Source organism: Carettochelys insculpta, chromosome 1 (assembly GCF_033958435.1).
Source record: "Carettochelys insculpta isolate YL-2023 chromosome 1, ASM3395843v1, whole genome shotgun sequence".
In the NCBI taxonomy this organism is placed as follows: domain Eukaryota; kingdom Metazoa; phylum Chordata; order Testudines; family Carettochelyidae; genus Carettochelys; species Carettochelys insculpta.
Window position 1 is genome coordinate 312,254,765 of NC_134137.1, and position 14,997 is coordinate 312,269,761.

The 14,997-nt window shown below is 48.2% G+C and overlaps 1 protein-coding gene across 1 annotated transcript in view; it reads right to left on the bottom strand.

The window, feature by feature from the left end:
• Positions 1-12,197: 12,197 nt before the first annotated feature.
• Positions 12,198-14,997, bottom strand: part of RAP1B (RAP1B, member of RAS oncogene family) — a 102,377-nt gene continuing 99,577 nt past the window's right edge. Inside the window, exon 8 of the mRNA XM_075013306.1 lies at positions 12,198-13,444. The gene's annotated coding sequence lies outside the window, so the exon portion shown is untranslated. The remainder of the gene's footprint in view (positions 13,445-14,997) is intronic.

Sequence of the window (14,997 nt, forward strand, 5' to 3'; positions counted from 1 at the left end):
CGCAGGGCGGGGCTCGCCCCTTCCTTCTCACCGCTCGCCCTCGGCGGCGCAGGGGCGGAGTTAGCCCCGGCGGCCCGCACGGGGACGGGGAGCGCATGCGCTCTCTTTCCCACTGGCGTGGGCGCTGCGCTAATTCCGCTTGCGGTCCGGGAGGTGCAGGCGCAGGTCGTAGCCTTGGGCTGTGAAATGAAAGCGCTGGGAGGGCCTCGGGAGCGCGCCGCGTCCGGGCCCGCCCCGCAGGAGCCAGCAGCGGCTAGACCGTACCCCACGGGTGTTACCGTGGAGTGTGGCTGAGGCTCCAGCCAGGGCTGAAGTCACACACCCGGGAGCGCGGGCGGCGCTCAACCATGCACCCACTGGAGATCAGAGGGTAGTGGCAGGAGGCTGGTTGAGGTGGTCACACTCCAAAACCTCACGCACCCGCTGCTTCCCGCCGCCGTAGTGCTGGAGCTGTGCTGTGCTGGGGGCAGGTCTAGGGCTGCGTCTACACTACGAGCTAAATTCAAATTTAAGGCCATTAGCCCAATATACCACGTGACTGTCTTCATTGGAAATACTCAATTTTGGGAGCACTAATATTGATATCACAATAGCGCCAGTACCTGACAGGTGTAGTATCAAGCTTGAATTCAGAAGTTCAAAGGCTCCTCTGGCAGCACACCATCTTAAAAATGAATTTACCACCTCCTGTGATGTCCTGTAGGTATCCCCCAATGGCCCTGAGTGCTCCACTCCGGCCCCTGCTCAAGTGGACATGACTTTCACAGGGGGACGAGGAAGCCATTAGGCACAGGAGAGGCTGAGAAACGTTGCTCTTTGCAATTAGTACTGTGAGCCCATCTATCCCTTGCCAATTGGCCCCAGCCTGGAGTTTATGGTTCTGTCTCTATATCTATCACAAAGGTAGCGCTGTTAGTCTATACGGGGCCCCAGGACTTCTTGTTCTTTGCGGGAAACTAAGAGTTTGGAGCACAGTAACAGAGAGGAAGCCATGCTAGTCTATGCACTATCAAAACAAAAAACAGTCAACTAGCACCTTAAAGACTAGCAAAAGTGTTTATTAGGTGAACTTTTGTGGGCCAGACCCACTTCAGACCATAGCCAGACCAGAACAGACTGGTCTGTTCTGGTCTGGCTATAGTCTGAAGAAGTGGGTCTGGCCTATGAAAGCTCACCTAATAAACGCTTTTGCTAGTCTTTAAGGTGCTAGTTGACTGCTTTTTGTTTTGATTTTGGAGCATAAGCTTCTGGGGGCAAAGTCCCACTTGCATGTGAAATGGGATTTTTGCCCCCAAAAGCTTATGCTCCAACCTGCGTTAGTCAAAAAGGTGCCACAGAGTGTCTTGTCTGCACTTGGTTTTTGTGCTGTCTAATGCCAGCTCCTGCCCCTCTGCCCCACATGGCAATGAGGCTGGTGTAGAGTTTGTGCTTGCATAAGAGGCCAAGAAACTTCTCACTGGTTTACATTTGTACGTGCCCCCTCCAGGTCCCATGCAGTCAGGGTCTTTTCCATGCTCAGATGGTTAGCCCCCAGTCCAATAAAAAAAAGAGATGCCTGCTGTTTGGTGCTGACCATGCAGCCAGCCAGCACCATGGCCTGGATTGCACACAGGATTCCAAGGATGGCTAAGATATCTGGCTGCCACTGCTCGGCACTCTGCCCCCAGCAGCTAAGATAGTTGGGGCTTGCTACCACCAGGGGGTAATCGCCCCTGGAAGCTAAAATGATCAGGAGCTTGGCCCTATGACGGACAGAGAAAGTGCCATCAAAAGTTGAGAGGGCAGACATTCAGTGTAATCTATTTCTAGGTTATGGAGTATCAAGAAATAAACCTGACCAAGCAATAGCTCACGCTGGGCTAGATCCAAAGGCCATTGAAGTCAGCTTAAAGAATCCCATCAATTTCCATGAGCTTTGGCTCAGGCCTTTACAGGTTAATCTGTTCCAGATCACTGTTCCGGCGCGGGAAGATTTTCTTATGAAAAAACACTGAGCCCTAGCTTGAGCAGGTGGATGCTGTAACTGCTTTGCTACCTCTCCCCTCACTTATAAAAACACAGATCAGTTATACAAGCAAGATTTTGCCTGGAAAAAGGGATGTTGAACACAGCAGGGAAATGAAATGCAGGAAGATGTCAGATACCCACAGCCACTTTTGGGTAATTTTTTCCCATGCTGCAGCATTGAAAATACCCAGAATGCTATTGGTGTACAGAAAGAGAAGTTACTCACCTGTAGTACCAATAGTTCTTCGAGATGTGTCCCCGTGGGTGCTCCACAATAGATGTTGGGCTCGCCCGGTGCCGCAGATTGGAAATCTTCCAGCAGTTTCTCCTGGATCGTGCATGCTCCCCTGCGCGCCCCTGGCCACGGGCGCGATCCAGTCCCCGCCAGTTCCTTGACCAACCACCTCAAATGCTCCTGAAAAACACTAGACAGAGATCCGAAGCGGGGAGGATGGGCGGGTGGTGGAGCACCCACAGGGACACATCTCAAAGAACCATCGTTACTACAGGTGAGTAACTTCTTTGTCTTCTTCGCGTGGTCCCCATGGGTGCTCCACAATAGGTGACTACCCAGCAGTAACCCAAGTAAGGAGGTGGGTAATCGGTTATGTGCAGCTTGCCCCCGAGAGGACTGCTGTCAACAGATGGGTATCCTCTTCGAATACCCGATGTAGAGCATAATGCTTGGCGAAGGTGTCGTAGGACGACCAGGTCGCCGCTCTACAGATGTCTTTTAACGCGATGCCCTTGAAGAAGGCTGTTGACGCCGCCACTGCCCTGGTGGAGTGAGCCCTGGGCGGGGCCAGCAAAGGAGTCTTTTGAAGCTCGTAGCACATTTTTATACGGGACACTATGTGCTTTGAGATTCTGTGAAGAGAGACCTTCTCCTTTGACCTGGGAGCGAGAGAGACTAGAAGCCTGTCCGTTTTCCAGAAGGACTTAGTTCTGTCTATGTAGAAGGCCAAACGCCCTCCTCACATCGAGGAGATGCAGGCGCACCACCTTGCTGGAGCTGTGAGGCTTCAGGTAAAACTATTGGTTCGTTAAGATGGAACTCCGAAGAAACGTTTGGAGCAAAGGCTGGGTGCAGCCTTAAGGTTACCGCCTCCTTTGAGAATACTGTGCCAGGCGGCGTTGGCATCACTGCTGCGAGCTCACTCACCCTGCGGGCTGACGTAATTGCAAGAAGGAAGGTTGTTTTCATCTTAAGGAGATGTAGGGGAACTGTGGCTAATGGTTCGAAGGGTGGTCCCGATACCAAGTCCAAATTCCACGATGGTGGAAGCGGTTTTCGAGGAGGGTACAGGTTTACCAGCCTCTTCAAGAACCTTGTAATGATAGGATGGGCGAATACAGTGGGCCCTTCCTCTGTATGCTGAAAGGCTGATATAGAGGCGAGGTGGACCTTTAACGAGGATAGAGAAAGCCCGCCTCTTTTGAGGTCCAATAAGTATTCTAGTATTACAGGTATAGGAACGTCAAGGGGAGCTAACTGCTTGGCGGAACACCAGGCTGTAAAATTGAGTCCATTTCTGCTTGTAAGTCCTCCTGGTGGAGGTCCTTCGGCTACATGCCAGGACTTGTTGTACTCCCTCCGTACACATGCTCTCTAAGGAGCTGAGCCATGGATCAGCCATGCTTGTAGACGCAGACCCTGAGGGTGCGGGTGCACTATGGACCCCTGAGCCTGTGTGAGTAAGTCCGGCGCCACCGGTAGAGGAAGCGGTGGGCGGTCCGACATGCGCAGAAGCAAGGGAAACCGTTGCTGCCGATCCCAAGTTGGGACTATGAATATCATGCGAGCTCTCTCCCTTCTGGCTTTCTGCAGAACCTTGTAGATAAGCGCTGTTGGGGGAAAACGCGTAGAGTAGGGAGCCCTTCCATGAAATCATGAATGTGTCCCCCAGGGACCCCAGCTCCACTCCTGCCCTGGAGCAGTATGGGGGACACTTCTTGTTGTACTGGGTGGCAAACACATGGATCTGGGGAAACCCCCATGTATGAAAAATGCGCCGTAGCAGATCGGAGCGGATCTGCCATTCGTGCGTGAGTGCGAAGCGCCTGCTCAGCTGATCTGCTTTCACATTGTGAGCGCCCGGCAAATACGAGGCTTTCAACGTTATGTTGTTGGCGATGCACCAATTCCACAATCGGACTGCTTCCGCACATAGGGCACGGGATCATGCTCCTCCTTGTCGATTGATGTAAAACATAGTGGAGGTATTGGCGGTATTGATCTCGACTACTTTGCCATGTAGGTAATCTCGAAAATGTTTGCAGGCATTGAACACTGCTCTGAGCTCCAGCACGTTTATGTGCAGTGTCTGTTCCGCAGGGGACCATAGCCCTTGTGTCACCTTGTCGCCGATGTGCGCTCCCCATCCTATGTGGGAGGCGTCGGTAGTAAGAAAAATAGAAATTCGTGATTGGTGAAAGGGCACCCCCACTAGCAGATTCTTGGGGTTTTCCCACCAAGCCAGGGATCTGCGCACCTCTGTCGTGGGCGACACCACCCTGTGGACAGTGTGGGATGCCGGTTTGTAAACGCTCGCCAGCCAAGGCTGCAGGCTTCGCATGTGTAACCTGGCATTCTGTACCACAAACATTGCTGCTGCCATGTGGCCCAGCAGCTGTAAGCACATTAAGACCAGCACCGTGGGGCTGTTTGTGATGACTTGCACCAGCGAACTGATGGCACGGAAGCGGGCGTCAGGCAGGTATACTCTTGCTGTGATAGAGTTTATGCGTGTCCCTATGAACTCTATATCTTGTGTGGGTTCGGTCTTTGAATTTGCGAGATTGATAACTAGGCCCAGCGAAGAAAACGTGTCTGCTGTATCATGCGTAAGACCTCTGCCTTTGAGGCCCCTTTCAGCAGGCAGTCGTCCAGATATGGGAAAATAAACAGTCCCTGTCTGTGCAGGAAGGCTGACACCACTGCCGCGGTTTTGGTAAAGACTCTGGGGGCCGAGGAAAGGCCGAACGGAAGAACCCTGTACTGGAAGTGCTCCTTGCCGACCGTGAAGCGGAGGAAGCGTCTGTGTGCTGGGTGGATTGTTATATGAAAGTAAGCATCTTGTAAGTCAAGGGCTGCAAACCAGTCTCCATCGTCCAGTGCTGTGAGTATCGAGGCAACTGTGATCATCCGAAAACGTTGCTTGCGCAAGTAACGGTTGAGGCCCCGAAAATCTAAGATGGGCCTCCAGCCTCCTGTTTTCTTCTCTGTTAGGAAGTAGCAGGTGGTCCACCTCCTGCTTGAGCCTCGCCTCGTGGGCAGCGTCCCTGAGGTGAGGCCTGGCAAGAGGCTTCGTCAGTGGGAGCGACTGGAAGGGGATCGTGTGACCCATGGCTATGATCTCCAGCACCCTGGCGCCCTTGGTCATAGCCCCGTTGATATTGAGCACGCTGTGGTTGGTAAGCGTAGTGTCTCTGCTGAGGATAATTTTTTTTTTTTTCCTCCTGTATGGGGGAGTATAAATGCCCAAGGTTCTAAGTGTAGCTCTCGAGTCCTTACTGGAGTGGAGGACCGAGTCGGTTGAGTCTGCAAACAGCTTTGTGTATCAAAGGGAAGATCCGCGATCTTTGCCTGTAGGTCCCTAGGGATACCAGATGTCTGGAGCCAGGATTCTCTGCGCATGACCACTGCTGTAGCCATTGAACATGCCGCCGTGTCTGCCACGTCCAGGGCAATCTGGGCTCCCGTCCACGTAGCCCTCTTGAACAATCGCCTTTAACACCGGCTTTGTCTTCTGGAAGTGAATCCATGAGGGGAGTAAGTCTGGAGTAATCATCACAATTATGGTTTCTAGGTGTGCCGCATAATTTGCCACTCTCAATAGCAGGGTGGAAGAGGAATATACCTTCCTGCCAAACAGCTCTAGCTTCTTAGCATCTTTGTCCGATCCCCCCAGTTTGTACTGAGAAGCCTTCGACCTCTGCTGGGACAATTCGACCACCAAAGAATTTGGTTGTGGGTGACTAAAGAGGAACTCCATGCTCTTTGCCAGGACGAAGAACTAGTACTTCTTATCCGCTCTCTTGTTCATAGGCGGGATAGAGGCCGGAGTCTGCCATATGGTAGGGGCTGACTCCATAATGGCTTCGTCCAGCAGAATAGCAATTTTGGATGGAGCCGGGCGTCTCAAATTTTTCAGGAGTTTGTGATGTTTCTCCTGCACCTCTGCCGTTTGAATGTCTTGCGTGAAAGCCACCCTTTTAAATAGCTCCTGAAATTGTTTAAGGTCATCCAGGGGGTGGAGACATCCCTGGGGGCCATGGCCTCATCTGGGGAGGATGAGGAAGAACCACTGGGGTAAACCTCCCTCAAACCCTCAGGCTCCTGCGGTCGATGATACACTTGCTCCCTGGAGGACTGTGAAGGAAAGTCTCAGGGTTCTAAAACTAACTCCCCTTGAGACAGCTGTGTTTCCGTCCCCGATCGAGAGTGTCCACGGGGGTATTGAGCGGCTGGAGGGGACCTGCCCCTGGATGTAGGCCTGCGGTGTCTGTGTCCAGCATGATGAGGACGACCATAGCAGCATGGGCAAGGGTCCGGTGGAGACCTGGACCACCCACGGAGTGTGTACCCCCAATGTCTGGGAGAGCGAGACCTCCGCGACAACACAGATAGAGGTGAAACTGGCTTGTGATAGTACTCCAGGGGATCCACTCCCAGAAATGGTGAAGGTGGCCCAAGCCATGGTGACATTGGTTGGAGAAACAGAGAAGGAGATTCTGGATAAGCCGGTGGAGACACAGGCCTTCGGTGTGGCGTGTGTATCACAGGGGGAGGGCTTGGTGCTAACAGCAGCGCAGCCCTGTTCTTGATTTTGCCTTGCCCCACCCCTGCGGGGCTGGCACCACCCCCTCCCGTGCCAGGAATCTCGAGCCCGCTGTCAGCGCCACACTCGGCACAATCAGCTGTGGTGCCGCGCGGGTAGCTTCCTCTGGCGCCTGCAGGCTCCGTGCCTGGTGCCCCTGCACTGTTGGTGCCACGGGGGCCAGTGCTGCCAGGTCCGGCGCTTGCCTCGCTGACGCTCTGGGCGCTGCATGTGCCGGCTGTTGTGTAACCGGAGGCTCAGCCTCTGCCACGTGCGCTGGCGCTTGGCAGAGTATGCGGCTGGGGGCTGTGTGCGCCGCTCGTCCTGCTTGCTGAACCCGCCGGCAAGGATCGAGCTGGGGAGAGTTTCTTCTGTTTCTGCACCGAGGGGGTCAGAGAAGTTGCCTTCCTCTTATGCAACCCAGAGGGCCCTTCTGGGTGAGGCTTCTCTGGCAAGTCCGGCTGGAGAGCCTTATCGGACAAGAGCATTTTAAGCCTCATCTCTCTGTCCCCCCTGGCCCTGGCTGTGAGCTTAGCACAGTGAGAACACTTCTGGGTAACGTGCGATTCCCCCAGGCAGCGGATGCATTCGCTATGCCCATCGGAGGCCGGCATAGCTTCGCGGAATGACTCACGCTTTTTAAAACCTGAAGAGGCCATTGCGGTGAGTCCTTTACTGTTAATAGGGTACTTAGCACTTAATCTGTGCCTTTCCACCCCAAACAGCAATCACCAGCCTGTGGGCAGCCTAAATGGCCTTCATGTCCACTCTTCTCTTCTCCACTCCTCTTTTTTCTTTTTTTTGCTGATATTCTCTCTGTCTTTGCTTTCTCTCTCTCTTTTTTTTTTAGTAACCAAAAATAAATTACACGTAGAAAACAACTATCTAATCTGACTCTGGCCTTAGCCTGAGCGGATTCCGTCTGCAGCCGATGGCTGTTGAGAAGGAACTGGCGGGGACCGGATTGCGCACGTGGCCAGGGGCGTGTGGGGGAACGGTGCACGCCAGCGCATGCGTGATCCAGGAGAAACTGCTGGAAGATTTCCGATCTGCGGCGCCGGGCGAGCCCAACACCTATTGTGGAGCACCCATGCGGACCACTCAAAGAACTATGGGATAGGCTCCCACCATACACTACTGCAACAGTCAATGTTTGGCTTATGTATGGCAGCAGTAAGCCAAATTTTTAGGGAGCCTGGGGGAAGGTGAAGATGCTCAAATTCCAATTTATAAAATCAAGTGTTAAAAAAACAATTTTAGCTCATAGTGTAGAACCAGTGTGTTACCTGCCTAATGCCCCAGGGGAACCAGGTGCTTCCCACAAGCTGTGAGAAGTTCCAGAAAATTGCCATGTGCCAGCCCATGCTAGGGAAGGCACCTTCAGGGCCATCCCTGCCAGCGCTGGTACCCTATGCAATCCAGCCCCCCCCCGCCATCTGTCTCGGGGGAGGCGGGGAGAAGGAGCTGCCTTTGAAGGAGTAGAAGCTGGGGGGAGTGGGGGGCATTGTTAACTCTCCCAGACCAGATGCCAGACTGTCAGGAGAGTTGGCAAGCCTGGGGCAGGGGGGGAAGACTCACCTGCAACCTCAGCGCAACAGCTGGGAGGTATGGGCACGACTGGAGAGGAAAGTGTTTACTTCTCTGCTCCTTCTGCTCCTCCAGAGTCCACCAGCCAGCACTCACACCACTCACTATCACCTGGTGAGCAGGGGGGAAGTGCAGCCCACAGGACAGAATGGGCAGGGGATAGTCCAGTGAGTGCCAGGGCTGGTGCTGCACAAAATAGCCTGTTCCTAGCAATACACAGCATGGGGCACCACTAGATTTACTGCATAGTGGCCTATACTTAAGACATCGCTGCCACGTTTGGCAACCTTTGTCCTGGACTACTTTGATAGATTAGTACTGCTTCAAGGAAAATACACCACTTCTAAATCAAAGTTAACTGGTAATTCTGACTGACAGGTTGGGCTCAACTAGGACAAAAATGGAAAAATCATGAAATACCATTGGAGTTATGATGTATATAGGGGTCTTACTGTGACATTAACTTAACCACAAGTTTATTTAAATCAAGAGACCAAATGTTATTTATACAATCTAGCCAAACATGCCTAAATAAGCAATTATGAGTAATTACACCAAAACAGTAATAAAACAGTTATATGCATTTGATCTACATCTTTAGAAATGAGCTAAACACAGGGATGCTTAGGTGCATATACATCAGCTCCAACCTAGGCAGGCAATGTACCCTTTAAGTTTATGTCCTGTGAAAAACAATGATGTCACTGCCAATTTTTGACACCAGCTAAACATAATTTGAGACAGATCAAGAATATTTCCTGTTGTAAATCCTGTCCATATTAAAACCTCTCCCCACAAAGCCATTTGTCCGATTTTTCCCCCTCCTCCTTGCTCACCAGCATTTTCTTTTGCACTTGGGTTCACACGGGTCTTAAATTTTTTGAGGCAACACTGATAACTGGAATGGGCCATGTTGGCTTTTTCTATGATACTGTCTTACTTAAAGCCAGCTGCAGTCATGCCAATTGGTCAGAGCCCTTCTTAGAAACTTCCTATTACATTAGTTATTTTTTTTTGAACCAGACCTTTTCGCTACCTCATTACTTTCAAGGCCTTCCTACCTGGTAGTCAGGGCCTCTCTTTACAAAGTTAGTTCTCTTTAATTTCGTATTTATTCTACAACTAGGCTTCAGCTGTTTTCAGTGGAACACACGGCAGTTAATTTCTCTACTCTCATTCCATAAGTGAAAGCTAGCAGAAAGACTTGCCAGTAGTTTTATAGAGGAGCTATATTCATTGCCATTTCATGAACGTTACCAGACACTATGTTTTCTTCAGATCTGTGATACAGTTCACACTACCAAGCTTCTTACCTTGACTCAGTCAATTTTTGTATGCCTGCTTGATGAGAGGAACAGTATTGATTTGACCTTGCAAGACTGATTCAGAGTCAGTGCAGACACAGTGCTATTTGTGAATGTTCTTGGACTCCAGGTGGTGTCCCATAGTGCCCTGATGCAACTGCTCTGGCCAGCACTTTCAACTCTGCTGCTCTGCCAGGCACACAGGGAAAACCTTGGAAGAGCCTGAATTTGATTTCCTGTTTGTCCAGCCTGGGGAGCAAAGCAGCCAGCACCCCTGATCTGCATATCTCATCATGAATACCGTGTCATAAATGAGCTCCAGCATGGAGCATTCAGAAGGTCCTGGATCCGATCGTGGGGAGGGAAGATGAATCTGTTCAGGCAGAGAGAAAACAGAAGCTCTTTTCCTCCTGTTGGGGAGGAGCTTGCAACTTAAAAAAAAAAACCCCACTTTGTAGGAGTTATATTAAACAAAGGAGAATATGGGACAGAGGGCAGTGTTGCAGAGCATTAGCTCCTCCAGCTGCAGGTTTGATGGGAATGCTACGAGGAAGAGCTGAAACAAAATAGCGGGAGAGGGGAATCATAAGCACTGGGAATGCACAAGTGCACAGGACTACTGGGTTGGGGGGGCAGGGGAGGCAGGGAGGAAAGAGCTGGGCAGGGCAGGTGAGCACCAAATAACGAAGGTGGGACCAGCCAAGCAAGGGAAGGACACGCAAGACAGAAGCAGTTAACCAAGTAAGGCAAAGCCCTGCATGGGACAAAAATCAAGTAAATCAGAAAAGTGGGGAGGGTAGAGGAGGCAGGCAGCAGACTGGGTAGGAGGGAGCAGAAAACTGCAAAGTGCACTCAGTGTAAGATGGAAAGAGGGGCTGCAAAGGACAAGGGGAGGCATTAATAAGCAAGGAGGCCCAGAAGGCAGCCCACCACCCCAACACAAATCAAAGGAAATGGAAAGCCCAAATAGAATTTGCAAGAGTCTGCTGCAGCCATCCTGGAGAAGGTGCGTGGAGGGCAGGTAAGCAGTCCAGCACAAAGATATCTGCAGCAGCAGTGGTGGTGGAGTGGGTGGACTTGGACAAGGGCTCCATGCTGCTCCTCCCATCCCAGCAGCAACAAAGGAGGCTCAGTGGCAGCAACGCCAGCAACAGGAGCCTCCTCTTCAAGCAGCAACAGCCACAGTGAAAAGCCTCACCTCCAGCAGATCACAGGAGTGTTAGAGGGAGGGAACTGGTTCAATGCTATCCTAGAGGAAGGATTCATGCTTCATATTACCCATATTTCTGCCAGAGTTCCAATATGGTGTGGGGCTAGTCACAGTTATTTATTATGGGTTCCTCACTGCCTGGGTGTCCAACTTGTGATTATCAGGGGTTCTGCTTGGCAGGCATCCTGAAATTCACAACTGCAGCTGGGCTTTGAACATAAGAACTGCTGCACAATGCTAAGTATTCTAAAAATCTCATCCTGGTCATCTGAAGCCATGCACCCAAAATTAGCAGAAATTTGACTTTAGTATGCACCCCCATTCCCCATTTTACAGATGGCAGTGATACAACATTTCTATGGGATGAGAGAGTGCTAAAATTAATGTACAAGTGCTTCATGAACACATTACAGTGGTGAGTGCTATAGAAAAGTCCATCAGGGCATAATTCAGTCCTCAGTTAAGGCCTGGAATCTTCTGCAGTAAATGACATGGCCACACACTGAATAAAGCTGAAACCAATCAGTAACTGCTCATATAGTGAACACCATTGACTGTGTAATTACTGAGACCGGGGTCTTGTGGAATAAAACAATATGTGATGTCTTATAAAAGATCGTATGCAAAAAAAGGGACTTAAGATGGCACAAACATTAATTCTATTTTCCTAACCCCAAGTGCTTGACCTTGCAAACAGAGTTTCTAAAGAGTGTATGTGTAAGTAATTCTGGACCTAGTATGGCACAAAATTTCATTAGAATAAGTAAATTTGTCTAAATCACTTCTGTTTGATCTTGATCTAGAAAGAAGCAGTATAGTAGTCAACTTCCTCCGGAGCATTTATAGCAATTAACATGCTGACTTGAGAGAGATGATTGCATAAATGTCAAACAGTTACACAGAACACTTTCACATACTCCAAAACAGCCTCTGAACATTGAACTTCCCCTTTTATCAATTGCTTCCTTTAATAAGTGTTTTTTTCCCCTTCCCTGTGGGGGGAAGTCAATGTGGTAACAGCACTCTGGGGAAAAAAACCCAAACCCCAACATCTGTCTAGGTAACACTAGACAACATCAGCAGGCACTTATGCACCCATGTTAAACTGGATGACTTCCGATATCCTCTGTTATGTAGGATGCCAGATTCAGACTAAGATCATAGTGATCCCTTTTGGTCCTAAGATCTACGAAGCCTCAATACAAAATGTGTTTAAATGTTAAACCTGTATTTACTGGCCTTGTTAAAACACTACACAAAACATTCAAGTTGTAGATAATTGTAATGCAAGCCCTTGCATGGCAATCCAAATTTATTGAACTACTGATGCTAAGTCATACAAAATTGCACCACTTTTAATTAAGGCTTTTAGTTTACATTTGGCCACCTCAAAGCAGTTGTAACATTAGGTTGGTCAATTTAAATACTGTGGCTCCCTGTTGGATATACACACAATCTTTACACCCAAACGTTAATTCATACAAAGCAACAAGGCATTGTTAAATAAAATCAGCAAAAGTTAATTACTGCAACTTAGGCCCTGTGACCAATTACACATGATTAAAATTACTTCCCACATTCACATCCACAGTACTCTTCCACCATTTAACATCTCAACCAAAACGTTACACATGTAAAACAATCACTAACAGGCAAAAGTACTAAAACCTGTATATTTGGTATTGCAAATACACTTATGTATGAGCAAGCAAGGGAATTAACAGTGAGAATCTACAGCTGCAGAAGCCTGAAAATGATTTACAAAATTGTTAAATCATTAAAAAATCATTTTAAAATATACACTTCTTGTTGTAGACCCCCACTGTACACACAACTATAAACATTATTCCCTATGTAAACAAGGAAAAGGAAACATACAATAAAAGGTTGAAAAGTCTGGACATTTCCTTCCCAACAGATATTAAAGGCAATGTCTTTAGTCAGACATACTGAAAGGACTCTTATTTTAAAGACTAGATCACGGTCTCCACAGGTTTTTCCTAAAATTAAAAAACTAAAGCTGTTGTGTTAATCAAAGCGGTTTTGTATAATATGATGATGATCCTGTATTTCTTTAAAAAAGTTACAATACGCTACAAATACCAATGAAGCAAAGTTATCTGGAGTAGTCTATATAGGAGCTCTTTGGACTTTCTTTCGTTATGCTAAAATAGTGGTGCTTTCAGGATTTACATTATTGTACTCTCCAATAAAAGGTATGGGGATTATTGAAGTATACAGTACACAGTTTTCATACATGTACAACATTGGTGGATGAATGTCTCTTATCAGTAATACTGGATGTAGGCTCTGGTTTTACCAGTTGCATACACTTAGAATATTTATAAGTAAAAATCTCTTGTGACACTGGAAAGTGATTACAATGTGCAAACTGATGTAGTAGCTTTCATCCACTTCTTAAAGGGTACCACCACAGGAAAGTCCATTTAAAATGTTGGTAGATTTAATAAAGTTGGAATGCTGGCACTGTTGAATTGGGCAACAGTTCTTCAGACCTGTAACAATGAAACAAGGTTAGTATTAAAGCACTCTGCATCTCATTGTAACTAAAGGTGAATCAGTAAATTTTTGAAAGTAGCATTTGAGACCACCAATCGGGGTAGGGTGCGCGTGCGTGTGTGCATACACACACAGTGATACCAACTTCAAATGTAATGAAATTTAAAGAGTGAAACAGTAGCCATTTTAAGTGTAATTTGCAACAATAGTACAAAGTTTGATTTAAATCATGTCCCTTTTAAAAATGCTTAGTATTACAGGCTGAACATCTCTAATATGGAACTGTCTCATGCAGCAACATTCCTAATCCAGCATGATTTTGGATAGCCAGAGGACTACTTAGTGGGTGTGGCTAACCTTCCCATGCTCCCATACAGTTTTACAGCCACCTGTCCTGGCTCTCAATGTTCTGTGCTGTTTAGTGTAATTTACCCCTACATGTCTTCTAAGAGCCCAGTAAGCAGTGAAAGTGTTGGTAATGCGCTAGACAGTATTGCCCTCCTGTGGCCCAGCAAATCCTCTCCTCTGGCATAGGTCAGGTCTCAAAAGCACCAGATGAGAGAGGTTCAACCCGTAACACATTTTCTCCCTCCCCGCAAAACAGTTCTACATGTTGTCTGAAATAGCTCATGCACATGCTTAAGAAAATACAGAACCCTGAACTAAGAAGCTGTAACTGCTTATATCTGTAACTCAAAGTCAGTCAGTCATGTGAAATTATGTATTTGATTTTGGAACAACTATAATGGATGACTTACAAAAATTGTAAAAAGGGCCCTTGATTAACTTAACCCAATTCTTCAAACTGACTGGAATACAAAAACCCAGCAAAACTGAGAAGGACCGTTTTCTAGGTGTATTTTGGTCAAAGCAAAGTTTTACATGTACATTTAATTAGGGATGCTATAGGTTAACCAGTAAGCCTCATTTCGGTCACCAGCGGGAACTGCAGCAGCACTATGGGCAGGGAAGCTTCAGCCCAGCCAGAGCAGCCCCAGGCTCTGGCATGCCATGGACAGGCCTTCCCAGTCACCCCCCCCACTTCACATCCAACCAGTTAACCAATTAAACATTAGGTTTACCTACCATTTAAATCAATCAGGATTTTGCATCACTACATTAAATACAATTTAGTTATAAAAGGGACCTTAGAAAAAGGAAATCAGTTTTGGTTATAAATTGGCCAGTTTGGCCCATAAATCTAGTTCTGTTTCCTCACATAATCCTTATTAATCAATCTGAAGTTTTATTAAACATACTGCAGGTTGAACCTCTCTAGTCCTGCACTCTTTCATCCAGCAACATCTGTAATCCAGCATGGTTTTAGTAAGCCAGACAATCACTTATCATGGGTGTGGCCAAGTTTCCTGTGGTTCCATAAAGTTTGTTTACAGCCACTAGTCCTGGCTCTCAGTGTTCTATGCTGTTACACAGCTGTAATTTACCCACTAAATGTCTTCAAAAGAGCCCAGTAAGCAGTGGAAGTGTTGGTAATGGGTTAGACAATATTGACCTTTTATGGCCTGGCAAATTCTCTGGCTGAGCACTG